At 43.4% G+C, this 27,820-nt stretch overlaps 7 non-coding genes across 7 annotated transcripts; 5 read left to right on the top strand and 2 right to left on the bottom strand.

The window, feature by feature from the left end:
- The first annotated feature begins 3,099 nt into the window (after positions 1-3,099).
- On the top strand, positions 3,100-3,172 carry trnar-ccu (transfer RNA arginine (anticodon CCU)). Its single transcript has one exon. It is a non-coding gene; the product is annotated as a tRNA-Arg (tRNA).
- Positions 3,173-5,652: 2,480 nt separating this feature from the next.
- On the top strand, positions 5,653-5,734 carry trnas-aga (transfer RNA serine (anticodon AGA)). The gene has a single exon. It is a non-coding gene; the product is annotated as a tRNA-Ser (tRNA).
- Positions 5,735-6,576: 842 nt separating this feature from the next.
- trnai-aau (transfer RNA isoleucine (anticodon AAU)) lies at positions 6,577-6,650 on the top strand. Its single transcript has one exon. It is a non-coding gene; the product is annotated as a tRNA-Ile (tRNA).
- A 7,877-nt stretch (positions 6,651-14,527) lies between these two features.
- trnae-uuc (transfer RNA glutamic acid (anticodon UUC)) lies at positions 14,528-14,599 on the top strand. Its single transcript has one exon. It is a non-coding gene; the product is annotated as a tRNA-Glu (tRNA).
- A 1,158-nt stretch (positions 14,600-15,757) lies between these two features.
- trnad-guc (transfer RNA aspartic acid (anticodon GUC)) lies at positions 15,758-15,829 on the bottom strand. The gene has a single exon. It is a non-coding gene; the product is annotated as a tRNA-Asp (tRNA).
- A 4,484-nt stretch (positions 15,830-20,313) lies between these two features.
- trnat-agu (transfer RNA threonine (anticodon AGU)) lies at positions 20,314-20,387 on the bottom strand. The gene has a single exon. It is a non-coding gene; the product is annotated as a tRNA-Thr (tRNA).
- A 3,409-nt stretch (positions 20,388-23,796) lies between these two features.
- On the top strand, positions 23,797-23,878 carry trnas-cga (transfer RNA serine (anticodon CGA)). The gene has a single exon. It is a non-coding gene; the product is annotated as a tRNA-Ser (tRNA).
- The last annotated feature ends 3,942 nt before the right edge of the window (positions 23,879-27,820 follow it).

Here is a 27,820-nt window from a genome sequence, read left to right as displayed (position 1 = left end):
GAAGATCACTGAGGGATCCACAGTATATGGACCCTCCGTGCGCCATCAGTCCGCACTCCGGACTCTGAATCCTACCATCCGAGTTAAGATCTCGGAGGAACCTGAGGCGCAGTTCCGTCTTAAAACGTAATCTGGTGAGCATTTCTAGAATCGTTCTTGTATAGATGCAGCCTTTAATGTGTTGCTAGGTTAAAATTGATGACTTCTTGAACTTCAGTAGGCAACTGCCCTCTTGAGTTCGGATTTAATTTCTTTATTACAGGGGCGCTTTTATGAAGACAGAGTCATGTTCAGGTACTTTGCTTGATGGAGGAAGCTCATTTCGGACTCTGTGATCTGCTCACCTGGAAAGGTCTGCTGTACTACTACAAGAGAGAAGTACAGTCTGGAAGAAGGGACAATTTTATGATGCTTTGGAAGATAATGTTTTTTTTTTCTTTGAAATCGAAATGAATCAGAATATCAGTGCAAAAGACAAACTCTTGGTTTGGTTTAAAGAGATATGGTTTTAAAACAGACAAAATGTAGAAAACAGATGTTTCTCACTTTTGGAAAAGAATGGACCGGAGGTAATATTTTACTAGTTGCAGTGCTGATCTCACTGGGTTACAGTCCTGCAGTGTCACACCAGGGCCAGTGGTGCAATGGATAACGCTTCTGACTACGAATCAGGAAATTGCAGGTTTGACTCCTGCCTGGTTCGGGTCGATTTTAAATGCATCGGGCTACTCCCTAAGCAGTCTGTGCTACTTACTGCATTGTAATCGTACCCAGTAAGAGATTTCCTTCATGTAAATGAACTGCACCTGACAGCTTTAGAAAAACACCTGGGCTCAGTACGGTGCTGAGAGCTCAGCGTTGCTGTTGTTCTAATTAGCACGCACTGCATCGGCTATGAGCCCGAACTTTTCAATTATTCCGATCAGTAAGTCAACACGTAGTCCACATGAAAGGTAGAAATATTCTCTTGTCTGTCTCTTGTTTGTATAGAACTGAATGTCCCTGACAATGTACTGTTAGTTTTAATTGAAGAACGGCATTTGTGTTCAAATATACCAGACAAGTTTACGTAACTGCTCATGCGACACTCAGTTATAATTAGTCAAGAAATAAAGTCGAACAACAGCTGCGGGTTTGATTCTGAACGTATGAGATTTCAGCGCCTTTTACTTCCATTGACAAATGATAGAGATTCGAAGAGAGATCCTTCAGACCAGCAAGCAAACCCACGGCTATTTCGGTTTTCTATCTAGGCAACGTTGGTGTCTGCAATAGCATACATGAAAGCGTGATGCAATTTCTGTGGCTACATTTGTTGCACGTCATGCACAGTAAGAGTGTTTCTAACACCAAATAAAAAGTCAACAATTAGCGATGATGCCTTCTCCTCAGTTAACCCACTGAAACCCTTGCTGTTAACAGTTCTTTACTGCGTGCTTTACGAGCACCTACATATCGTGTCGGTTCTTTCAGCTTTATTCATTAGGTTTTCAAAGGCATAAGTAGAGCACCAGAGGTGCGAACGCAAAATGTGTGGTTATCTGAAGAACTGCTTTCCATGGCAGCGGGTCCAAGCGATTTAGCGTTTTTATAGTACCGGGAAAGGAGAAGCGGCACTTTGCCTTTGCCGCGCAGGCACAAGGCGACGTGCGGCAGACGCCGGAGTCGTCGAGTTCCGAACCTGCGCGGGGAGTCCCAAACGCACTTAACCACTCGGCCACGACAAAAACGAGCTCGCTGCCGCCGCATTCCTCCTATAATCTAACACGGAGTGCGAGGTGGCTGCGGAAACCTTTTTAAAGTCGCTCTCCGTTAAAAAAAAATACCTTTCACAAGATTCGTGCCGGCAGACAGACACGCCTTAGAGGGTTTAAGGCTGGCTTCACGTTCAAATGATAAAGTCCCCCAGTCCGGATGTCAAAATGCAACTTTGGCAGACAGAAAAAACATCAACAAACCACAAATGGTTTTTACAAGCAGCACCACACTGCACTTTCAAAAGCATTTACATTCGTGTTAGACGCAGGAATTGCCTTTGATTTGCGCGCTTACGAACGCCATGGAAAACGAAACAAAACTAAAGCCCTCAGCTCCTGCACTTGATTATAATGCCGTTACGTGTCGAAGCAGGAATTTATGTCATCCTACCACTGCAACACGGGGAATAGAGAGAAATGAGCACACGCTACGAATTGTCTCTAATCAGTCCCTACAGTTGTAAGGCGCCTACAGTTGGAAGCGTGCACCCCCATCATTAATCTTTGCGCATCTGTGCAAGGTAAACTCTGGAGCAGTCTCTGAAACGGCTCAAAGGAAACAAGTGATTTAATTCAAGGGAAAGGCTTGGGTCAGTTTCAGACGGCCTCCAACAGGGAGATTCAAGCGCCCCACCTTCAGCCCAATCTGCGCTGCCAGAACGCCAACGGCTCCTCTGCTCTCCGGGGTGCGGTTGTGACCCCGTAACCTAAAGTGTTGGTGGCAGACAAATGGAGACTAACAGGTGATGTCCTAGGACATGACTTCATTGTGACACTCGGTGGGGATGGTGACCATTGCTTGGAAAAGAGTGCGAGGCCCCTTTAGAAAAACATTTTGTTAACAGGCATTCTGCCTCAGCCTAAACACCTATAGCTTGCAAAGAGCATGCTATTAGACAGGCACCTCTACAAGACCTTAAGAGTCTCTTAAACTAGTGATAGTAAGGTGTTCCCAATGGGCGATGTTCGGCTTTCAAATAATCACTCCGTGGAAGCGCCGAGATGCAGCTGTTTAAGGCTTAGAAGCAGCTGACTGTTTCACTACCTAGCTGATCACTGTCAGTCAGGGAGCTTAGAGGTGAAAAGCCTGTCTGAGAGACAATTCGCCGTCGATCAGTTCAATATGTTCCGTACCAGCTCGGCGCACCTGAGATCATCTTGGTAGCCGTGTAGCTCAGATGAGTGAGAGCGTGTGTGTGTACCACCGTGATTGGATGCCGGCCCTTCTCAGGTCACAGTAAACCTTCTGCTGCCTAACTTCCCTAATTTTGGGGATCCCTTTGAAAAATCAAAGGAAAAAAAAAACTGGCTCTTCATCAGCGTGATCGACCCAACCCAGTGTGCCCCAGTGGCCTAATGGATAAGGCACTGGCCTCCTAAGCCAGGGATTGTGGGTTCGAGTCCCATCTGGGGTGCTCCTGTCCCTTTTTGAGCGTACAAATGTCCTTGTGATTTGCAAAGCTGCAACCCCACCTTACTCAGTGAGCGTCTCTGCTTTTCTCTCACATACAGTTGGGAGAAAAACTTTTGTAAACAGCCCTTCGGAATGATGTGGATTTCTGCATGAATGGCTCCTAACATGTGATCTTATCTTTATCTAAGTCATAATAATTAATAAAGAGAGTCTGATTTAACAAAGAACACACACCCAACATTTGACATTGCTGTTTCTTTATTGACCAAATGGTTTAAACAATCAAGGTCATTGATGGAAAAAGTACGTGAACCCTTATATTAAGGAGCTAGTGGAACCTCCTTTATGACAAAAACCTCAACCCCCACTTTCTGTAGCGGCTTGTCAGACCTGAGCAGCGGTTAGGAGGTATTTTGGCCTATTCCTCTATGCAAAACTGTTTCAGTTCATGTATATTTTTGGGATGTCTTGCGCTGAATGGCCTGCTTCCGATCACGCCACAGCACTTCAATGGGATTGGGGTCAGGACTCTTACTTGGCCATCCCAACATACGGAATTTCTTCTGTTTCAGCCACTCTGTTGTTGATGTACTCCTTTGTTTTTGTCATGTTGCAAGACCCAGCGTCTTTCGAGTTTTAGATCACAGGCAGACACCCTGACATTCTGCTGTAGAATTTCCTGATACATCTCGGAATTCATCGGTCCCTCGATGATTGCAAGCCGTACAGCCTCCGCCATGCTTCCCAGGTGGGATGAGGTTTTGGAGTTGGTATGCAGTGTTTTGTTATCTCCAAACATAACGCTGTGCACATTTACCAACAAGTTCAACTTTTGTCACGTCTGTCCACAGAACATTGTTCCAGGAGTTGCTGTGGAACATCCATGTGGTCTTTAGCAAACTTGAGAGGGGCAGTGGTGGTTTTTTTGGGGGGGAGAGCAGTGGTTTCCTCCATGGTGACCTCGCATGATCACCACTCCTGTTCAGATTTCTTCTTATGGTGGACTCATGAACACAGATGTAAGACAAAGTAAACCACCTGTTTGCTAGATCCCATCCCCACTCAGCTAGTCAAAGATTCCCTCGAAGGACTGGCAGGACCTATAATTAGTATGATGAATGCATCGCTTGCGTCAGGCGTCGTACATGATCAATTTAAGGTAGTGGTTCTTAGACCGCTCCTTAAGAAGTCAAATTTGGATCCACAAGTTCTTAACAACTACAGGCCTGTCTCAAAGGTCCCATTTCAATCTAAAAGTCTTGAAAGAATAGTTGTTGCCCAACATCAAATGGATTCAAATAATATACTTGAGAAATTTCAGTCTGGTTTCTGAAACTGCATTAACAAGAGTCGTAAATTATATTCTCTTAGCTACTGATGCGGGGAATGCAACAGTGCTAGGTTGCAACAGTGCTAGGAATGCAAACTTTAGGTTGCGCTTCTTCATGCTGCATCATTGGCATGAGTGGAGCTTTTTAAACGTCTGTACTTACTGCGCCCCATAAGAAATCGTTTGTCCCTGTTCAAAAGAGATTGTGCGATGTCCTGCAGCGTTCGCAAAGCAAACCTTTGACAGTTTGAATAGAGGAATTTATTCTGCTTCCTGTGCATGCAGTAGTTACAAACTTGAACGTCTTTGCACGATCTCCTGCAGTTTTCAGGGGGCAGGCTTGGTCAGATGGCTTGGAAAAACGCACTGTGTTTCGGCTCGGGAAACATCATGAGCAGTGTCCTGCGTGTTTTCTGTGTATAGCTGTCTTTTAACGCATACAGAATTCATTCGAAATCATTGATTTCTCCAATTAACAAGGATCCCTTAAATGATGAGTCAAAGTAACATCTAATCGGATTAGTTTCCTTAGAGCTAGTTCAGAGTTTGGTCAAGAGTTTACCTTTCACAGATGAGCAAAGAAGAATGTTGGGGGTGCACGCTTCAAGGCACCTTACAGCTGTAGGGAGTGATTCGAGACGATTCGTGGCGTGTGCTCGTTCCCATATACCATACGCCCCGGCGTGCAGTGCTAGGATGACGTACAATACCGCTTGGGGACGTAACAGCGTTATATGCAAGTGCGGGACATGAGGGTTTTCGTTTGTTCGTTTTGTTTTGCTCTGCTTTGCTTTGTTTTGCTTTCCATCGCGTTGGTAAGAGCGTAAATAAAAAGGCGATTCCTGCGTCTACCACTAATGTAAGAGCTATTTCAAGTGCGACGTGGTGCGGCTTTTCAAATGCTTGTGGGCATTTCTCTGTTGTTGATTCTTTTTTTGTGTGTAACAAAGTGGCATTTTCATGTCCGGACGGGGAGACTTTATCATTCAGACATGAAGCCACCCTTAAGTCCTCTGAGGCGTGTCTGTCTGCAAGGCTTGTATTTTGGAAATGTTTTTTTGAAACGGAGAACGACTTTGAAATAGGCTTCCGCCGGCGCCTCGCGATCCAGGTAAGATTGTAGCAAGAACGCAGCGGCGGTGGGGCTTGCTGTAGTCGTGGCCGAGTGGTTAAGGCGATGGACTAGAAATCCATTGGGGTCTCCCCGCGCAGGTTCAAATCCTGCCGACTATGTTGTCCGCCTCCAGTCGGTGTGTTCCGGCGCAAGCAAAGAAGCGCGCCTCTTTGCTTTTCCTGGTGGTTTTAAAACGCCCAATCGCTTGTACCCGCTGCCTTGGAAATAAATTCTTCAGCGTCCGCGAATGGCATTTTGCAGCTGGAAGCATATGTCGACGCTTTTTGCACAGAGCACCAAAAAAGCGTCTTTTTTGAAGGCCCAGACACTGAGCGTTGGTGGTTCAGTGGTAGAATTCGTGCCTGCCACGCGGGTGGCTTGGGTTTGATTCCCGGCCAATGCAGTGGCTTTTGCAGCGAGCGGCTCCATCACTTGCATCCCCTTGCAACTCGCAACTGAAAACCCACTGAAGCTAAGCAGGTGTGAGCCAGGTCAGTACCCGGATGAGGGTGAGCTACAGGGAAAAACAAAGCTTCCAGCTGGATGCGGTGTTAATGGTGCCGGCGGGGGGGCGCTCACCCTGAGGTCTGTGCGGGTCCCAATGTCCCAGCATAGTGACGGAGACGCTGTGTTGTAAAAGGGCGCTGTCTTTCGGATGAGATGTAAAACCGAGGTCATAGTGCTCTGTGGTCATTAAAAGTGACCACCAAAACCTTTGACAAAAGCTCTTGGTAATTGATGGTCTTCAATAATGCTTCTCCTTTAGGTACATTTTAAATCAGCTGAAAAATGCTGTGAAATGGGGGGACACTTCAGGCCAGTGTAGGATTTGGGTTACAAGAACCATGAAACTGCACGAAAAAAGCCCGTACACTGAATTACACGGCTTTCTATTCAAAGGAGGGCAAAAGAAATTCCCTGAGTTCGATTTTTTGCAGCACAGAGAGGACCACTGTCGTGAGGCTGGTTAGCTCAGTTGGTTAGAGCGTGGTGCTAATAACGCCAAGGTCACGGGTTCGATCCCCGTACGGGCCAGGTTCTTTTCTCCTCTCTTACCAAAGCTGTTAGGTTCCTTTCCGTGGTGAGATGGGTTGTCATGCAACGCTGCCACATAGTGCCGAAAGACAAGAGTGTTGCGGGAGAAGAGAAATTTTAAGAGTGTCTTAGGTGGAGTCAAAATCAAGTGTCACAAATGCAAGTGGTTGGATTTCCAATGTTTAATATGGTAAAAATAAGCAGAAGTTATCTGCCGGTCATGGCACAGTCTGCCATGCTTTTGTCAGATACTGTAAAGTGGTGTCGAACTGGAGCCTCACCATTTGCATATGTGAGGCTCCAGTTATACATCGAGTGTCACATTAAATGACAAATATGAAGAGAGTTAAAGCAGCTGGAGAGGTTTTCTTACAACTTTTGAGCTGACACAGTTTTGGAAAATGTTTCCTTCACGCTGCACTGTACAACATAGGCAGCCAAGAGTCTCCAAAACAAAACAGAATTGACAGATAGGAGAAAATTCCCACTCGTCCTGAAGTTCCCAAAATCCAGCACTGAGCGTAAACAAAGTGTCTAAGTAGCGTGGGAATGCTAACCCTAACCCTAGCTGGAGTTTGAGCAATCCAGCACTGAGCGTAAAAAGATGAGTCAAAGTAACGTCTAATCGGATTAGTTTCCTTAGAGCTGGTTCAGAGTTTGCTCAAGAGTTTACCCAGTGGGCATTGATTCGTCGAATATACGTATATTCACGGCGAAAATACGGCTATACGTATATATACGTCGCCTCGACGTATAATCAACGTCGAATTGCAACCGTAAAATCGACGACATTAATAAACGCATATATAACGTCGAAAACACATCTAACACAGTGCCTGAGGCTTTTTACTGTATGTATCGTGTGTGCCGCAACTAGGAGTATACGGCACTCTGCACAGTGTACGAAGTAAATTATTTTCGCAGTAATTAATTTACACGTGTATAATAAATATAGTAAATATAATAAATTAATTACTGCGAAAATAATTTTCTTCGTAAATCCTGCAATCCAGATGATTGGGGTATTGGTGCATGGCTACAGTCTGTGCTAGGAACATGGAGAGGGTCTCTGGTTCAATACATATTTGTGGGTCTGGTATTATTCGTTATGATCATATCGTTAATATCCTGTTTGAAAAACATGTGGACTAAAGCTGCTGCTTCTGTGCTAATTGTACGCCCTGAAGGGATCATGAAGGTCAAAAAATGATTTCATGGGAAAGGTTCCCTTATCTAGTGGCAGAACCTGATGGGTAGAACAATATAGTTTTAAGGGGGGTTACTCTTGGGAGTGATTCCCCTAGATGCAAATGATTATTGTGGTTTATTTGTTCATAATAAGATGTTTTGCAGGAACGGAACAAAGAGAAATTTTACAACTTCAGCTAGAATTGTTCTGCAAAACGTCACAGCTGAGGCAGGGGAACAATGTGTAGATTTTTCTAAGAGTTATTACCCAGTTGTTGACCAATCTGTTGACCAATGTTGACCAAAAAAGCCTAGGATTATGCTGGGCTCCAGCCCACAGGGATTTACCTGTGCTGTAAGAACTAATGAGTGAATAAGGAGACTGGATTCTGGTGAAAGACTTCAGGAAAAAGAAATGGTGTTCACTCAGGTGGAGCGGGCTGTACCAGGTGCTGCTGACCACTGCCACTGCTGTGAAGGTCACAGAAATGGTGCCCTGGATTCATGCTTCCCACTGTAAAAAGGTCACAAACGAACTGAGCAAAGCACAGGAGTGATGTCTCCACAAGGACAGATGGGGATAACCTGCTTGGGACTGATGTGCACAGCCTTTTTCCTTTTTATGTAGAAGCCTGTCACCACCCCAAAAGAGGAAGAATCTAAACACGAAGCCTCTTTGTATACAAACTGGCTGAATGAAACTGATAATGAGGGGGATATGAGTAATTTGTGGTATAAATTTATAAATCATACTGTAAAGTTAAAGAAATTTAATGCATCTTGTTATATATGTGCTTTAATGCCTCATTCTACAGCCTCACCCATGCGACTTTTTATGAAATGTACTCTTTTATTAATATCACGTTAGAAGGCTTAGACGCTATCAAACAAGAATTAAGGGGAGTTAGATTAATGGCACTTCAGAACAGGTTCGTGCTGGACCTTCAAAATGCAGCATCTGGAGGAGTCTATGCTTTAGTAGGAGACTCCTGTTGTACATATATTCCAGCTAATGACTATGATTACGGAAATCTTACGCTCGCTATTCAGCATTTGAAAGAACTAAAAGACAAGGTGAATAAAGAGAGAGGCATAAAAGATACACCGGCTTTTCTCTCCTGGTTAGAATCACTGTTTGGGCCAGGGGGAATGTTTTTCTTTTAAGTTACTAACACCGATTATAGGGGCTGTGATACTTGTCTTCCTGTTTTTATGTTGCTGTATGACATGTATTATTCCAATGCTTCGAAATATGGAAATATGGTACCTAGGGGGATAAACTGTTCATCCTTCCAGTCTGGAGAATTGGCAGCTGTCTGACGTCAGTAAGTGATCCTTAAAAATTAATAGTTCCATGACAGTGTGCATCACCAGAAAATCAATTTCAATGCATTAAAACTCTTGTTATCCTTCTGATCATTGAAGTGTCATTGCCCCAGCACTGTATACTCTTACTTTTGACGCCTGTCTGAAGTTGGATCCATTTCTAAGAATGGTGACTCACATATCCTCATGTTCAACTTTGGCTCAACCACACAAACTATGAAGTTAATCATCTGCTTTTGCTCCAAGATTTATGTTACTAGGCTCTCTCCTGGGGATCCTCGTGTTCAAATATTGCCCTTATTGTGGATGATCCATGACAGAATTCAGGGAATTCAGAATTCTGATACCTCAGCTCAGATTCTGACTGGGCAGACTGTCATTGCATGGTGTGAATGTGTGCATATCTGTTTTTGTGCATGTTCTGTGGCCTGTTGTACAGTACATCACAAATGAAAGGGAAATGGAAAACTAAAATAAGACTCAAGTGTTTTATCTTTCATTAACAGTGTTTCATTAGTATCTGTGCTAGATCCTGTCATCCACTGCTTACCATGACAGGCTCTAGCACAGGATAGCAGCTAATACATTTAACAATCTCACTGCACAATGTTGTATATTCAAGGGCTGATCTTCTGTACTTTTTCTTTCACTTTTCATTTCCTAGAAACTCAGTCCTGCCAGGAATAATCTGAGAACAAAATCAATCTGAGTGAAAATCAAGCAGAGGAAGATTGTTTTACAGAGTCAACAAGGTCTAATTCAAGGTCATCAGCACTAACAACATTCTCTCTGGAGACAGGCGATAAGAAAATTGAAAGTGTGTATTGTTACACAACAGCAGAGACTATGAGTTATGCTATCATGAGAGTGGTGATGGATTTTTTTCATTGCTTAGTTTTGCAGGTTCTGTACATTTGAACATTCAAAGTGACTAAAGTAAAGGAGTTTTCCCTTTTTACCACATAATTCCCAAAGATCAACACTAATAGAAAGCCTAATTCCAGCCAAGATTCAATTACTGTCTCTCAGGCATCCCAGCAGTGGATTTCATGACTTCAGACAGCCATCTTTATCAGTGGAGAACTCAATGCTCTGAGGTTTACTGGCAGAGTCTCACACTGGGTAATATGTTGGTAAATAAGGTCCTATGGAATTCTACTATTGATAAATTCTACTATGGAACTGCGATGTGTCCTGAAAAAATCTTCTATGATAGTGGTACAGTCCATCACACCCCACCTACAGCCTTTAAAAGAGAAAAAAAAAACTGACAACAACAAAGTAAGTCTGTGGTGTAATCAGCTAGGTCTTGCAAACATACTTGACCTCTTCCAGCTACCAACATTATAAATGCTGTTTACACATTAGATGGTTATTTTTTGGCTTCTGATATTATGGTGGAAAAAGAGCCCTGGAATCTTTGTTGAAGGACAAAAGACGGAAAGAACGGGCAGTGTAACCATGGCGAAGAGAAGGGAAATATTCGAGAGAGCTTTTTTCATACACTTTTTATCATTGTTTTTCCAGCCCAACAATGATCAACAAATATGGGCAGGCGTCCTGTGCCAAATCCAATCTACCTTTCTTCCAAGCATACAGGAATGTCAGTGAATTAAATATTGACATATGAAAATACCCAAAAATATGCAATCACACATATGCAGTTTGAGCAAACATAAGACAATACCCAAGTACCACAAACTACCAGGCATCATTAGCAGTTCAGGTGGGGAGCTGTGTCAGCATGCGTAGGCTGCAAAGGAACAAGTAATAGGTCTATTCCATGCTTAAAAGAGAAGAAAGAAAACACAACATTTCAGCCGTGGAGCCCTCACACCTGAAGAAGGCTCCATGGCCGAAACGTTGTGTTTTCTTTCTTCTCTTTTCATCTAGTGTCATTAGCCAGTTCCTGTCAAAATAAAATAGAAATGGATAACATTCTAGAGAGAGTTTGAAATACCAAGGTACAATTTAAACCATATTTCTTCCACTACAACCACAATATTTTGGAGAGATCGCTGAGCCTAACTGTTCTGGCATGCCCGTTAGCCTCCGTCCTGCTTCAGCAATGAATGCAACGGGGCACATTCTGAGGGAGATGCGGTCAATCAGGTTGCAGGAAAACCACGCTATGCTTTTTTTTGAGATCCTGAAAAGGACAGAGGGGCCATGTATATGTGTGCAGCTGGATATGTAATTGCAGGTGGCGTAGCAAATTCTGCTGAAGCCCCACTGCCTGGTGTGGACGGTAGCTGTGCATGTTGCAGCAGAATTGTGCATGTGAGATCAAGGGGGCATGTCATGTGTTTGAGCACTTCACTCCCTTCCGGAAGCACGCGATTCCCCGAGTCCAAAAAATTTGTAAGTTCTTTGGATGACCTGTGGACCGATCTTTCACGATGAAGAATTCCTTAAGAAGAATAGATCTCGGCCCACCATCCCAATGCCTCCATCTCAAAACAGCAACCTCCCACTGCCCTTAGTCTGCAAGGCAGTCCTTTCAAGTGCGATGATGACGCCGGGACCTTCGTTGCCTATTGTACGAGCTGAACTTTTGTGCTCATCAATTCAACGCTCTTTCCATCAACTCATCTTGTCTTTTGACGCTTCGTGTTTTGTGCTCCTTTGACTATCGGCATATCGGGTGACTGCAAACACTGAAGTTCTTGCTTACGGAGTGTGGAACAGTGTTTTCAAGTGATCGCTGTTCTGTCATGTTGACGCCGAGTGAATCTTTCTTTGGCAACATGGGCAGGCTGACAGCAGCGCGAGCGAAAGTAATGGCAAATTTCTTGACTTATTTCTGAATGTGAATGTTCTTTAGAAAAGGGATGCGGCGTTGCTTCTCCCCCGTGTAAAGGTCACGCATTCCAGACGTGGTTATGAGCGAACAGTTGCCGCAAGTGTTTGAAAAGAGCAAGAGAGGAAGCAGCCCTGCCCCGTGTGGGGATCAAACTCAGGACCTTCAGATGATGAGACTGACGTGCTACCAACTACGCCAACGAGGCCAGCTGCAGTACACAGCCGGAAAGTTTGCCTCATATGGATTTCAGTCGCCCGTTCCCTAATCTTTAGACGCCCTCTGCTGGATGTTGCATTTGCCTTTTGATCTCACCGATACTTTTTTGGTCTGTTTCTGTTGCGAGTCTGTTTTTCAGATCTCACCTAGCACAAGTCTCTCTGGCTGAAGTGGCCTCTCTGCTTCAGCATCGTGCCCTCACTCAGCCATTAAAAACGTCACTCGGACTTCTGACATGCTGACATGAAATGTCAAGAGAGAGTGGCGGAGACGCTTAAGGCAGAGAGAAGATGAAGAGGGGGCGTGGCTGCGAAATGATTGACAGCTGCATGACGCTCTCCATGCAAGGTGTGACCACAGGCTAAAGGACACCTTTCGGCACATCAAGCTCTAAGCACACACCTGGAGGACGTGGGAAATGATCCCGCTACCTCTCGCATACAAAGTGAGCGCTGTACCATGCAAGCTAACCCCCCTCGCTGGGGCTCATGCCTCGGTGTCGCCTAGTGCCGCTTGTTCCCCTCTTACCGGTGCAGTTCACTGCCCTTCGTCTGCAAGGCAGTCGTGTAATTGCGGCTTTCTTGACTTATTGATGAAGGTCTGACTGGACGAGCAAATGACGCCTCTCCCCCGTCCTCAAGCTCGCTGACAGAATAAAATGGAAAGTGCTGCCATGGCTCATTGGTTTAGGGGTATGATTCTCGCTTAGGGTATGGGAGGTCCTGGGTTCAACTCGCGGATGAGCCCTTGTGTGTTCTTTTTGTCCTCGTCCACAAGACTGGGAACTGATATCCACATCACCTTGCAGCATCTGCTTATGGCAAACGATGGAATGTGACTAATGACTGAACGAGCCTGGTGAATACTCATCACGTGGCACAATGAGAGCGTGCAGTCAGCTGTCCAAGGCAGCAACCTCATTGCTCGTTCAAAAGAACACGTACTGAAAACTCATCACCACTATGTCGTAAATGAGCACCGCGATCGCTTGTTGTCATGCGTCCTTACTTGGGAAATGCAGAAGCAAAAACTGCCCTCTCTCAGCCACCGAAACGTGTGCGGCTCGCCTTGCACTCTCTGCGCCTCGCATATTTATGGAGCTGTCTGCTCTTCTTTCTGTTGAAGTGCGCAAGTTACGGGGCGTACTGCACACTATGATGTGCTCAATGACAGCTTTCAAGATTTGAAAACTATGAGCTTGATGGCTCAAGTCGAACGAATGTGGTTGTTACGCAATTGATGATCAAACGCACGTATTCTAACGATTCGTGAGAGTATGTTCTAAAGGTCCCTGGCTCGATCCCGGGTTTCGGTGTTTTGTTTCATCGCGCCCTTTGTTCCTCTCTCCAGTGCCCCCTGCCTAAAGTGACGTGTCCCTTTCTCAGCCCGAAACGCAAGCGAGACACCAGCAGCAGTCCCTGCAGGTTTCCGTGGTGTAGCGGCTATCACGTTTGCATAACACGTGAAAGGTCCCTGGTTCGAGACCGGGCGGAAACAGCCTCGTTTTGCACGCTCCTGTACTTCACAGAGGTATTGAGCGACCGGTCATTTGTTCCCAATGTATTTCCGGTGCCTTCATGCACTCTTGTACCAAACGCACGTTCCTTCTGTATGCGGAGCCGATCATTTGCAATTGGGCTGTGCCGACAGATCAGGACGAGCTCTGTCAGCTCAAAAGCAGCGCAGGACCTGCAAGAACAACAGAAAGATTAGCATCCAGCGGGGGCTTCTTAGTGAGCCCAAGATCTCATCAAGAATCGGCTCCAGCAACAGGGCTGGGCGCATTGTTCCATTCTCTAACAACTCTCGGTGTAAACAAGTCCCTCCTGGTCTCTGCTTGAATTGCACTTTCCTGCGTTTGCTTTGGTGTAACTGGCTTCCCCTGCATGGGCGAATGTGAAGAAGATCCTTAGTAAGTCATTGAAGAAACCCGAGAAGAGGTCGGAGTGGTCCCTGTCGTTCATCAACGATCCAGTCAGGCAGTACTCCTCTGTAAAGCGCCGTTCGTTCACATCAATTGGCTTTTTTTTGCTTTCACTCGTGCAAGTAGTAAAAGCAGACGCCCCTATTCTGCTGTGACCCGGATTCGAACCGGGGTTGTTGCGGCCACAACGCAAAGTACTGACCACTATAGGATCACGGCGAGTTACCGATACACACGGGGCAGGGCGGAAAAGGCTGTGCTCTCTTCGTGTGACATAATTCGGGAAAGTCCTGACGTTGCATTTCAACTGAGCCCCAGTATACATCGACCCTTCGACACTCTGAGTGACAACTCTCTTGCGTGTTTTCTCATATTTATGTAGTTTGCTTGCATGATGCCCGGAACAGCAGGGTTGCGCACTCCCATATGGTCTAGCGGTTAGGATTCCTGGTTTTCACCCAGACGGCCCGTGTTCGACTCCCGGTATGGGAACGTGTCAATTTTGCCTCCTGCTTTCCAAAAGATCAGCACTGTGTACGAAGGAGCCGCATTAAAACTACTCAACGTGCAAATCGTGCGAGAAGAGGGGGCGCTTGTTTCCAGCCGAAACTTCTCGCGTGTGAGACGAGCTGACCATCGCTGCAGGAGGTGGGAGGGTCACTCTGGTAGACAGGGCTGACCTTCGGCAATAGGATTTATACTCTCCAAGATGATATTTGCACTTTCTGGAGAGGCGATTTTCTCCACTTCAGTAGCCCGATTTCGTCGATTGCGTGGAGAGGGCTGTAGAATGTGGCGCCGTCTTTCCTGCTCCGTCCATGACAGGCGTGCTGGTCTCTGGAGAGAGAGCACGGTCCATCAGCGCACCCCAATAAAGGCACTGGAAGCAGCTGAATCGCATTGGCGAAGCTCAGCGCTGGGCCGCTGGGCACATCTGACCACAGTTTCCGTAGTGTAGTGTTTATCACGTTCGCCTCACACGCGAAAGGTCCCCGGATCGAAACCGGGCGGAAACAGACCAGACTTCTTCTGTCGCCACGCACAAAAGGGGATTGGGGATTCGCCTAGCGCTGTGATCGAACAGACCCACTCACCTCTTAGTGTGGCGGGATCTGCACAGTGCATGTCGCAGCGCATCCTGCTTTCACTTCAATGCGCGTCCTGATGTACCCCGGTCTCCCGCGTGACAGGTGGGGACAGGTGACAGGTCCACGTGACAGGTCCTATACTAACGAGGAAGACATCTCTCTCTCCGACCCCCGGCATCGTGTCCCGACCCACCGTGCTGGAAGCCGACTCGTGCTGTGATTCCTTTACGGAGCAGAAATGACAACCGAGGAGCCGAGAGATCATTTCAGCATTTCGCGTCTGAACGGAAAACACAAACGACCAACTCAGAATGATTTGCCTTTGACGCTTATCAAAGCGTTTTTTGTGCATCGAACAGACCCACTCACCTCTTAGTGTGGCGGGATCTGCACAGTGCATGTCGCAGCGCTCCCTGCTTTCACTTCAATGTGCTTCCTGATGTCGAGTCGTGTGCCGTGCGGAGGCTCTGAAAGCGAGAGCAATGAAAAGGTGCACGACGTTGTGTTAGAAAACAGAGAAGTGAAAGGCAGTCCTTTCTCTAAGGAGGTAAAAGAAAAGCTACTCCCCGTCAGGGAATCGAACCCTGGTCTCCCACGTGACAGGCGGGGATACTTGCCACTATACTAACGAGGAAGACATCGCACGCTCCGACCCCCGGCATCGTGTCCCGACCCAGCGTGCTGGAAGGCGACGCGTGCTGTGATTCCTTTACAGAGCAGAAATGACAACCGAGGAGCCGAGAGATCATTTCAGCATTTCGCGTCTGAACGGAAAACACAAACGACCAACTCGGAATGACTTGCCTTTGACGCTTATATACCTCTTAGTGTGGCGGGATCTGCACAGTGCATGTCGCAGCGCTCCCTGCTTTCACTTCAATGTGCTTCCTGATGTCGAGTCGTGTGCCGTGCGGAGGCTCTGAAAGCGAGAGCAATGAAAAGGTGCACGACGCTGTGAAATAAACATTAATAAACGCATATATAACGTCGAAAACACATCTAACACTAGGAGTATACGGCACTCTGCACAGTGTACGAAGTAAATTATTTTCGCAGTAATTAATTATATTTACTATATTTATTATACACGTGTAAATTAATTACTGCGAAAATAATTTACTTCGTACACTGTGCAGAGTGCCGTATACTCCTAGTGTTAGATGTGTTTTCGACGTTATATATGCATTTATTAATGTCGTCGATTTTACGGTTGCAATTCGACGTTGATTATACGTCGAGGCGACGTATATATACGTATAGCCGTATTTTCGCCGTGAATATACGTATATTCGACGAATCAATGCCCACAGCTTGGCATACAAGGGTTTTGCGGAGGGGTCTTGCCACCTGCCTGAAAAAAAAACAGTAAAATGTTTGAGTGCCTATAGAGTTTCTATTTTTATTTTCTTGAGAAAAGTTGATACCATTTCCTGGAAACCCCGTCCCCCATCAGTGCGCGGTGCCCGGGGAAAAATCTGTAGGGGGGCGTCTGAAATTCTGAGCGGGGGTGATATTTCGGTTGAAACGGAGCTGTACGGTGCAGCTACCCAAATGAAATCTCGCAGCTATGCCATTGATTAGTGCTTCATGATAGAAGATATCGACTAGCAATCTGGTATTTGCGATGAAGTTCAGTTTCACATTTTTCGTCACTCTCACTGGAGAGTATTGCCTGGAGCGAAAAGTACCATAAGCGTTCATTTTTGCAGCTACATGGACGTTCTGAATCGTTAAGAAAAAATGTTGTAAAACCAACAGAAAGCACAGAGTGCTATAACTAGTCCTAGTTATATAACGATTTTAAGTATAATGATAAACTACTGCAAGGAATCGGCCCACCTGAGCAAACAGGATCGTAATGTTGACACTCAATAACGACACTGATATGTGCAGTTCCTGGACGGATAGCCCTCCTGCCCATCAAACAGACTGAGTGACTGTTCGTGTCATTTAGTGTTGTCTGACCATTGACAAAGTACAACTATTTTTTTAGGGCGCAAATTAAGTTAGGTAAATCTTTTTGCCCAAAACTGAAGGGGCAACATTCCCCCCTCCCCCCGTGATGCCAGGCCTGTCCCCAGCCTATTCCATAATGTCATTATATATAATACCATACAACAGTGACCGATCCTTACTAACTACATGTGTTAAAATTGCACATCAGCTCATAGCAGGGGGCACATAGCCGCGATGTATTATCAATGTTATATTTCAACCATAATATCGACAACATTAATAAACGCATACGTTGAGAAAATATCGAACCCAGCATATTTTCCGGTTATATACCACAATGCATTGCTAGTATTCGTTGGTCACCATTTTGGACACGTTTTTCAAACGTAGAAGTATATCCGCAAATATCTCAGCAATCCTCTTTTGACGAGTAAGTATGAACAATAATAATACTATCTGAATACATACAGATCTTTCTTAATATTATTTTGATTAAAATAGTACGTGAATAAGCAAAAAATGGCACATAAAATAGTGTGAATGGGGAAGATGACACAAAATCGTTTTGCCGTTTCTCTATTCTTATTCTATGTTGTACTTTCAAACTTTGGGTACTCTTTAATTAGGACAGACTTTATTGCTCAACTGCTATGATGCAAGCCAAATTTTATACATTTATTTCAGTTTTGAGCTTAGTAAACCGTTCATTTTTTAGATTATACTAAAGAAGATATTAATCATCATTTATTTGGGAAGTAATATTATATAATTTTCTCCTAGCTGCGGTGCTGAAGTCCCACCCTACATCAACAGAAAAAGAAATAAAGGAGCATGCAATGTGTTACTTGAAGAATGCATATGCAAGGCAGGGGGCCAGGAGATCTGGACACTGAAAATAATAGGTTTTTGGTTCTAACTGTTAGGACAATTAGACAGGGTTTGCAAATAGTGGAAAAAAATCATCTTAGCTTCCATTGTAATATTTTTTTTTCTTGGAAATATAGAAGTTGTACATTTTAAAGTGTATATTTGAATCAAAATGTGGTTTTGAGTTAGTGTGTTAATGTAATTAGTTTTGTGTTTGTCATTACTATACTGTATATTGCCATGTTACCAGAATTTGTAACTGAAGTTTAAGACTAGTTGTGTTTTTTATGATTATTGCCCATATGTTGATTGTTGATTGATTGTATACAATGTATAATTTGAAATACATATGTTTCAGGTGTGAATGTGTATTTTCAGAATACATTTCTAAATCTAATCATTGGCTTGGTTTACTTGTTTCTACACCTATAAAATCTATCTTTGATGTATAATAGACCTCTAACCATATACGTATAACAGACCTCTAACCATATACATATAATAGACCTCTAAAGTTATACGTATAATAGACCTCTAAAGTTATACGTATAATAGACCTCTAACCATATACGTATAATAGTCCTCTAAAGTTATCCGTATAATAGACCTCTAAAGTTATCCGGAACTCCAACCATATATGTATAATAGTCCTCTAAATTTATCTGTATAATAGAACTCCAACCATTTATGTATAATGAATGTCTAAACATAGACGTATAATTGACGTATAACTTTAGACGTATATTAGAATTTCATTCTAGACTAATTGTAGACCACATTTAGACGTATAAGGTATGCGTTTAATAGACGTATATTATATTATATTATATCATTCCCAAACGCGAATCTCCTGTTTTAGAAATGCTTTGGGCGGCGTGAAGTGAAAATAAGAAGTGGGCTCCAGATGCACATGGAAGCAATCAAGTGTTTCATCCGAGCTGTTTCAAAGACTGCCCAAGAGCTTTCCTTTCACAGAGGCGCAACGATTAATGATGGGGGTGCACCCTTCAATGCGCCTTCCGACTCTAGGGAGTGATTGAGACGATTCGTAGCGTGTGCTCATTTCTCTCCATTCCCCGTGTTGCAGTGGTAGGATGACGTAAATTACTGCTTCGACACGTAACGGCATTATAATCACGTGCAGGAGCTGAGGGCTTTAGTTTTGTTTCGTTTTCCATGGCGTTCGTAAGCGCGCAAATCAAAGGCAAGTCCTGCGTCTAACACGAACGTAAATGCTTTTGAAAGTGCAGTGTGGTGCAGCTTGTAAAATCCTTGTCCACATTTGTGGTTTGTTGATGTTTGTTCTGTCTGCCAAAGTTGCATTTTGACATCCGGACGGGGAGACTTTATCATTTGAACGTGAAGCCAGCCTTAAACCCTCTGAGGCGTGTTTGTCTGCCGGCACGTATCTTGTGAAAGGTATTTTTTTTTAACGGAGAGCGACTTTGAAAAAGTTTCCGCAGCCACCTCGCACTGCGTTGAAATCCGTTGGGGACTCCCCGCGCAGGTTCGAAACCTGCCGACTCCGGCATCTGCCGCACGTTGCCTTGTGCCTGCGCGGTAAAGGTGAAGTGCCGCTTCTCCTCTCCTAGTACTATAAAAACGCTAAATCGCTTGGCCCCGCTGCCATGGAAATCAGTTCTTCAGATAACCACACACTTTGCGTTCGCACCTCTGGTGCTCTACTTATGCCTTTGAAAACCTAATGAATAAAGCTGAAAGAACCGACACAATATGTAGGTGCTCATAAAGCACGCAGTAAAGAACTGTTAACAGCAAGGGTTTCAGTGGGTTAACTGAGGAGAAGGCATGATCGCTAATTGTTTACTTTTTATTTGGTGTTAGAAACACTCTTACTGTGCATGACGTGCAACAAATGTAGCCACAGAAATTGCATCACGCTTTCATGTATGCTATTGCAGACACCAACGTTGCCTAGATAGAAAACCGAAATAGCCGTGGGTTTGCTTGCTGGTCTGAAGGATCTCTCTTCGAATCTCTATCATTTGTCAATGGAAGTAAAAGGCGCTGCAATCTCATACGTTCAGAATCAAAACCGCAGCTGTTGTTCGACTTTATTTCTTGACTAATTACAACTGAGTGTCACATGAGCAGTTACATAAACTTGTCTGGTATATTTGAACACAAATGCCGTTCTTCAATTAAAACTAACAGTACATTGTCAGGGACATTCAGTTCTATACAAACAAGAGACAGACAAGAGAATATTTCTACCTTTCATGTGGACTACGTGTTGACTTACTGATCGGAATAATAAGAAGACAGAACAAAAAAAGGCACCGCTGGTATTCGGACCCAGGATCTCCTGTTTACTAGACAGGCGCTTTAACCAACTAAGCCACGGCGCCCCGGGAGCGCTGTCCTTTTGCAGCCACTTGGACACACCACTCAGACACATCTGCATTCGGTGTGTGCTCCGCCTGCTCGCTGAGCAAGTTGCCACCTTTACATACAATAGCAACATCGACAACAAGAGAAAGGATGAGAAATGGCTTTTATCTGGAACTTTTCATGTCCAAGGAACTCAATGTGCTTTCTGTGTACAACAGGGCCACTGAACTCCATACTGGCCACTGAACCACAGCAGTGGCTTGCTGGCTTGATGTCTCCCAAGGAAAATGTTGAAATTGCATGTGGAACAGGAAAATGACTCTCAGGTGCCCATTGCTCATTTTCAGACACATTTATGCAATACTTTCACCATGCGTTGAGCAATAGGGATTAAAGATAGCAGAGGTAAGGTTTAAAAGTGATTCTGAGGTGCAACACATCAGCGATACAGCTAGGCATCTGAAATGCGGGGTTTGAGAGCCCTTCAGGGAACACCGTACCCTAAAGGTACCAGAAGTCCACTAGTATAAGCATTAAGTCACTGTCACCCCTGTTACAATGTGATTGCTACATATCTTCATTTCTTTGGTTTTTAAGGAGTAAGAGTGAAGGGGGTCTAAATCTGCGATCCAGTGTGTTGAAGTATTTCACAACACTACCTGTAGCCCGTCTGAAAATAAATCCTCATTCTGATTATTGCCCTGGGCATGTACCAATAAATTACTGAGCATATATATATCTCACTGTGTTGAAGCTAGAGACCTGTATGTAATAATATGATGCTAAAATGTTATTTTCACATATATTAATGTAATAAATGATTGCTTATGCTTTATAAACAAACCTAATTAAAATAAAAGCTTAAGTTTTGTATTTATCTTGTACCATAGAACATGATTTTCTTTGTATTTCAAGCCAACAAAGTGTCCAAATGACGCACTACATGATATAAGGAAGATTATCACATGCATATCGGTATTATCTTTCTTATGAAAATGCATTCCTTTCATTACCTTTTACTTTTTAAAATGAACTCAAATTGTGTATAATGTAATAATTTAAGTAGAATAGATTCTAATAATATAATGATCCAGTGTGTTGCACTACTTCACTGCTTCACTGCTCTATGCCGTCTGGAAATAAATCCTCAGACTGCTTACTGCCCTGGGCATGTACCAATAAATTACAGGAGCACATCTATATATCACTGCGTTGAAGCAGGAGACACACAATCACTGCAAGCACATCCTAAATACAGTGTTCCATCACCTTTGACCTCATCCAGAACATATCATTTCTTGAAAGGGATTGCTGTCCGAATGCACATCTGAATCCCAAACAGAATCTCTAGTAATATACGATCGTTTGTGAAACATGCAAATGACTGTCTCAGGGGCCCATTCCTCATTGTCAGACACATGTATGCAATGCTTTCACCGTGCATTGAGCAATAGGGATTAAAGACGCCACAGGTAAGGTTAGATGTCATGTTCTATGATCATTTCTTTCAGCATTAGGGACTAAATATACCAAACGTATGATGCTAAAATCCTGAAAAAAGGATGTGCTCCATCTTGTCAGTAGATTGGATTCCAAAACTGATTTGGGTCAATATACATTATCTTTGAAGATAAGGTACAGTCTACTGTAGGGAACCATCAACTTAGAAAGCATTGGCCTTCCCTGGGGGTCAGGTAGGTGCAAAAGATAAACCTTTATCCTATCTTTATATTAAGATAAGTGGCCAAGCAGTATTTTTCCAAGTTTCACCAAGCTCATCATGTTGCCATAGTAGACAAAGTTCTATAAAATGTTAAATAACTTTTAAAAAAAGCATCTTGGTCTTTCAGTACTGTACAAGGTGAATTAAACTGTCCCTGGTAATAAAAAGTAATTAGAAGCATCCCAGAAACTTTATCTCTAGAAACATTAGCTGTTTTATATCATGTAATTTAGTGTGATGTTGTCAGAATTCAAGGACATTATCACACACAGAAATTGGTTCAGTTAAATCTAAAAAACACAGCTAAACATGGGTTTAAATGTAAAATAGAAGTCTTACCTCTTGTCAAAAGATTTAATTCAAGAAGCGATGTAATAAATGATTGCTTATGCTTTATAAACAAATCTAATTAAAATAAAAGCTTAAGTTTGGTATTTATCTTGTACCATAGAACATGATTTTCTTTGTATTTCAAGCCCACAAAATGTCCAAATGACGCACTACATGATATAAGGAAGATTATCACATGCATATCGGTTTTATCTTTCTTATGAAAATGCATTCCTTTCATTACCTTTTACTTTTTAAAATGAACTCAAATTGTGTATAATGTAATAATTTAAGTAGAATAGATTCAGGTAGGAAATATAGAGTCATGACGTTTATGGCTGACATCATTTCACATGGGTGAATTTTAAGCTAAGAAACAAAAACATTTACAATGAAGATACCATTGCTTAATTTTTAATGCCTTTAAAAAATAAATACCTCCTGAGAATAATTTGCCACTCCCAGATCCTTGGTAAGGTACTGTTTGAATCCAATCAGGAGAGGAGCATCCAGGGAGTGCTTTCTATAGAGTCCAGCTTGGGCCACTCTCTTCCGGCCTGCTGATACTTTTTAACTACTCAGGGCCTGTAAGGATATAAAACACCGGTTTAAACATTTTATACCTATAAGACAAATTAGAATTTTAGTAAAAAATAGATACATCTGAAAAATAAAAAGTCTTACTGCTGATAGAGTTCTTCAGAGCTCACATCTTCCCCTTCCTTATCCGCTTCTGTTTCAGTTTCTAGAGCAGCCTCTGGCATCTCTTCCTCCTGGACAGCGGCCTCTTGCTCAGGGCTGCTGGAATGCAGGTAGATTCTTTTCAACATGCTTTTACATAATATGTTGTAACAATGATTTCAAAAAGAAACTACAGAAGCCTTACAGATTAAAAATATCTCACCTTGTGCTCATTTCCCTCTATTCCCCGTGTTGCAGTGGTGGGATGACGTAAATTACTGCTTCGACACGTAACGGCATTATAATCAAGTGCAGGAGCTGAGGGCTTTAGTTTTGTTTCGTTTTCCATGGCGTTCGTAAGCGCGCAAATCAAAGGCAATTCCTGCGTCTAACAGGAATGTAAATGCTTTTGAAAGTGCAGTGTGGTGCTGCTTGTAAAATCCTTGTCCACATTTGTGGTTTGTTGATGTTTTTTCTGTCTGCCATAAGTTGCATTTTGACATCTGGACGGGGAGACTTTATCATTTGAACGTGAAGCCAACCTTAAACCCTCTGAGGCGTGTCTGTCTGCCGGCACGTATTTTGTGAAAGGTATTTTTTTTTTTAACGGAGAGCGACTTTGAAAAAGTTTCCGCAGCCACCTCGCACTCCGTGTTAGATTATAGGAGGAATGCGGCAGCGGCGAGCTCGCTGTAGTCGTGGCCGAGTGGTTAAGGCGATGGACTCGAAATCCATTGGGGACTCCCCGCGCAGGTTCGAATACTGCCGACTACGGCGTCTGCCGCACGTCGCTTTGTGCCTGCGCTGAAAAGGCGTAGTGCCGCTTCTCCTTTCCTCGTGCTATAAAAACGCTAAATCGCTTGTCCCCGCTGCCATGGAAATCAATTCTTCAGGTAACCACACACTTTGCGTTCGCACCTCTGGTGCTCTACTTATGCCTTTGAAAACCTAATGAATAAAGCTGAAAGAACCGACACGATATGTAGGTGCTCGTAAAGCACGCAGTAAAGAACTGTTAACAGCAAGGTTTCAGTGGGTTAACTGAGGAGAAGGCGTGATCGCTAATTGTTGACTTTGTATTTGGTGTTAGAAACACTCTTACTGTGCATGACGTGCAACAAATGTAGCCACAGAAATGGCATCACGCTTTCATGTATGCTATTGCAGACACCAACGTTGCCTAGATAGAAAACCGAAATAGCCGTGGGTTTGCTTGCTGGTCTGAAGGATCTCTCTTCGAATATCTATCATTTGTCAATGGAAGTAAAAGGCGCTGCAATCTCATACGTTCAGAATCAAACTCGCAGCTGTTGTTCGACTTTATTTCTTGACTAATTACAACTGTGTTGCATGAGCAGTTACGTAAACTTGTCTGGTATATTTGAACACAGATGCCGTTCTTCAATTAAAACTAACAGTACATTGTCAGGGACATTCAGTTCTATAAAAACAAGAGACAGACAAGAGAATATTCTACCTTTCATGTGGACTACGTGTTGACTTACTGATCGGAATAATTGAAAAGTTCGGGTCATAGCCGATGCAGTGCGTGCTAATTAGAACAACAGCAACGCTGAGCTCTCAGCACCGTACTGAGCCCAGGTGTTTTTCTAAAGCTGTCAGGTGCAGTTCATTTACAGTACGCCCCGTGTCTCAACGGTAGGACGGAGTCAAATACTGCCTCGACACGCAACAGCATTATAATAAACCGCAGGACTTGAGGGCTGTTCTCTTTGAATGTTCCAAGGCATTCGTAAGAGCGTAGGTCAAGGGCCATTCGTGCATCTCCTGTAACTCGAGTAAAAATGCTATTCAAAGTGCAGTGACTGAAATCGTCGTCCACATGTCTCCGTTGTTGATTTCTTTCTGTCTAAGAAAGTTCTATTTTCATGTCCGAACTGGGAGACTTTATCATTCCAACTTGAAGCCACCCTTAAGTACTCTGAGGTGTGTGTCTGCTTACACGTATGGCGTAAAAGGTTTCTTAAACGGAGAGCGAACTTGAAAAAAGTTGCCGCCGCCTCGCACTCCCTGTTCGATTGTAGCAAGAAGCCAACAGCTGGTGTATTTACTGTAATCGTGGCCGAGTGGTTAAGGCAACAAACTTGAAATCTGTTTGGGTCTTTCTGCGCAGGTTCAAATCCTGCCGACTACGGTGTCCTTTGCATTTGCTCTCGTGCGTGCATGAAAAAGGACCAGCGCTGTTTTGTTTTCGCTGGGACCTTTAACACTCTAAATCGCCTAGACCCACTGCCTTGGAAATCGATTCTTCAGCACCCACGAGTGACGCTTTGCAGCTGGACGCAGATAACGATGCTTTTCTGCAACGAGCTTTCCAGCTGAATTTTCTCGGCAGCTCCATACTGAACCTGTTCTCCATTGCAACATAGCGGAGGCTCGTCACGTCTATAGCAAGGCTGTGTAGGACCGCATACGCCACAGTGACTTGTACACAGACCACATGAAAGGCAAGCAAAATACACTTTTAAAATTCCAAAGACTCACAAGGTCAGAGGAACAGCGATGACCTGAACAGATCTGTTACAGAAGTGTAGGTTGACCTTTTTAGAGCTGTAATTGCATTTTTGTTTAATAGAAGATCAAATCTACTCGCATGTACCAGCACCTTACAGTTTATTGATGTTAATTCTATTTAAGTAATAAGATTGCTAACGATGTTTGACTTTAGCCGGTGTTTTTTAGAACAAATTGCTTACTCTTCTGTAAGGAATACGCAGTACGTGCCTTTGTCAGTCATTGCTCACCATACCTGTAACTTTCTTATCTAACTCACTTCCTCAAATGGTGAAGGTCCACAAACATAAATGAAAAAAACCCTTGTTGTAGATGAGGTGCACAAAAAAGCAGCCCCTGATAGTGTATAACACATTTATACTATTGCAAATAGTATAGAAAATTATATAATATTACTTCCCAAATAAATGATGATTAATATCTTCTTTAGTATAATCTAAAAAATGAACGGTTTACTAAGCTCAAAACTGAAATAAATGTATCAAATTTGGCTTGCATCATAGCAGTTGAGCAATAAAGTCTGTCCTAATTAAAGAGTACCCAAAGTTTGAAAGTACAACATAGAATAAGAATAGAGAAACGGCAAAACGATTTTGTGTCATCTTCCCCATTCACACTATTTTATGTGCCATTTTTTGCTTATTCACGTACTATTTTAATCAAAATAATATTAAGAAAGATCTGTATGTATTCAGATAGTATTATTATTGTTCATACTTGCTCGTCAAAAGAGGATTGCTGAGATATTTGCGGATATACTTCTACGTTTGAAAAACGTGTACAAAATGGTGACCAACGAATACTAGCAATGCATTGTGGTATATAACCGGAAAAAATGCTGGGTTCGATATTTTCTCAATGTATGCGTTTATTAATGTTGTCGATATAATGGTTGAAATTTAACATTGATAATACATCGCGGCTATGTGCCCCCTGCTATGAGCTGATGTGCAATTTTAACACATGCAGTTAGTAAGGATCGGTCACTGTTGTATGGTATTATATACAGTATAATGACATTATGGAATAGGATGGGGACAGGCCTGGCATCACGGGGGGAGGGAGGAATGTCGCCCCTTCAGTTTTGGGCAAAAAGATTTACCTAACTTAATTTGCGCCCTAAAAAAATAGTTGTACTTTGTCAATGGTCAGACAACACTAAATGACACGAACAGTCACTCAGTCTGTTTGATGGGCAGGAGGGCTATCCGTCCAGGAACTGCACATATCAGTGTCGTTATTGAGTGTCAACATTACGATCCTGTTTGCTCAGGTGGACCGATTCCTTGCAGTAGTTTATCATTATACTTAAAATCATTGTATAACTAGGACTAGTTATAGCAGTCTGTGCTTTCTGTTGGTTTTACAACATTTTTTTCTTAACGATTCAGAACGTCCATGTAGCTGCAAGAATGAACGCTTATGGTACTTTTCGCTCCAGGCAATACAAACCGTGAGAGTGACGAAAAATGTGAAACTGAACTTCATCGCAAATACCAGATTGCTAGTCGTTATTTTCTATCATGAAGCACTAATCAATGGCATAGCTGCGAGATTTCATCTGGGTAGCTGCACCATACAGCTCCGTTTCAACTGAAATATCACCCCCCCTCAGAATTTCAGAAGCACCCCTACAGATTTTTCCCCGGGCACCGCGCACTGATGGGAGACGGGGTGTCCAGGAAATGGTATCAACTTTTCTCAAGAAAATAAAAATAGAAACTCTATAGGCCCTCAAACATTTTACTGTTTTTTTTCAGGCAGGTGGCAAGACCCCCTCCGCAAAACCCTTGTATGCCAAGCTGTGGGCATTGATTAGTCGAATATACGTATATTCACAGCGAAAATATGGCTATACGTACACACGATACATACAGTAAAAAGCCTCAGGCACTGTGTTAGATGTGTTTTCAACGTTATATATGCGTTTATTAATGTCGTCGATTTTACGGTTGCAATTCGACGTTGATTATACGTCGAGGCGACGTATATTCCCGTATAGCCGTATTTTCGCCGTGAATATACTGTATTCGACGAATCAATGCCCACTGGGTAAACTCTTGAGCAAACTCTGAACCAGCTCTAAGGAAACTAATCCAATTAGACGTTACTTTGACTCATCTTTTTACGCTCAGCGCTGGATTGCTCAAACTCCAGCTAGGGTTAGGGTTAGCATTCCCA

Source organism: Lepisosteus oculatus, unplaced genomic scaffold (assembly GCF_040954835.1).
Source record: "Lepisosteus oculatus isolate fLepOcu1 unplaced genomic scaffold, fLepOcu1.hap2 HAP2_SCAFFOLD_82, whole genome shotgun sequence".
NCBI lineage: Eukaryota > Metazoa > Chordata > Actinopteri > Semionotiformes > Lepisosteidae > Lepisosteus > Lepisosteus oculatus.
Note: the sequence above shows the minus strand (reverse complement) of the source record. Positions and strands in the feature narration are given on the sequence as shown.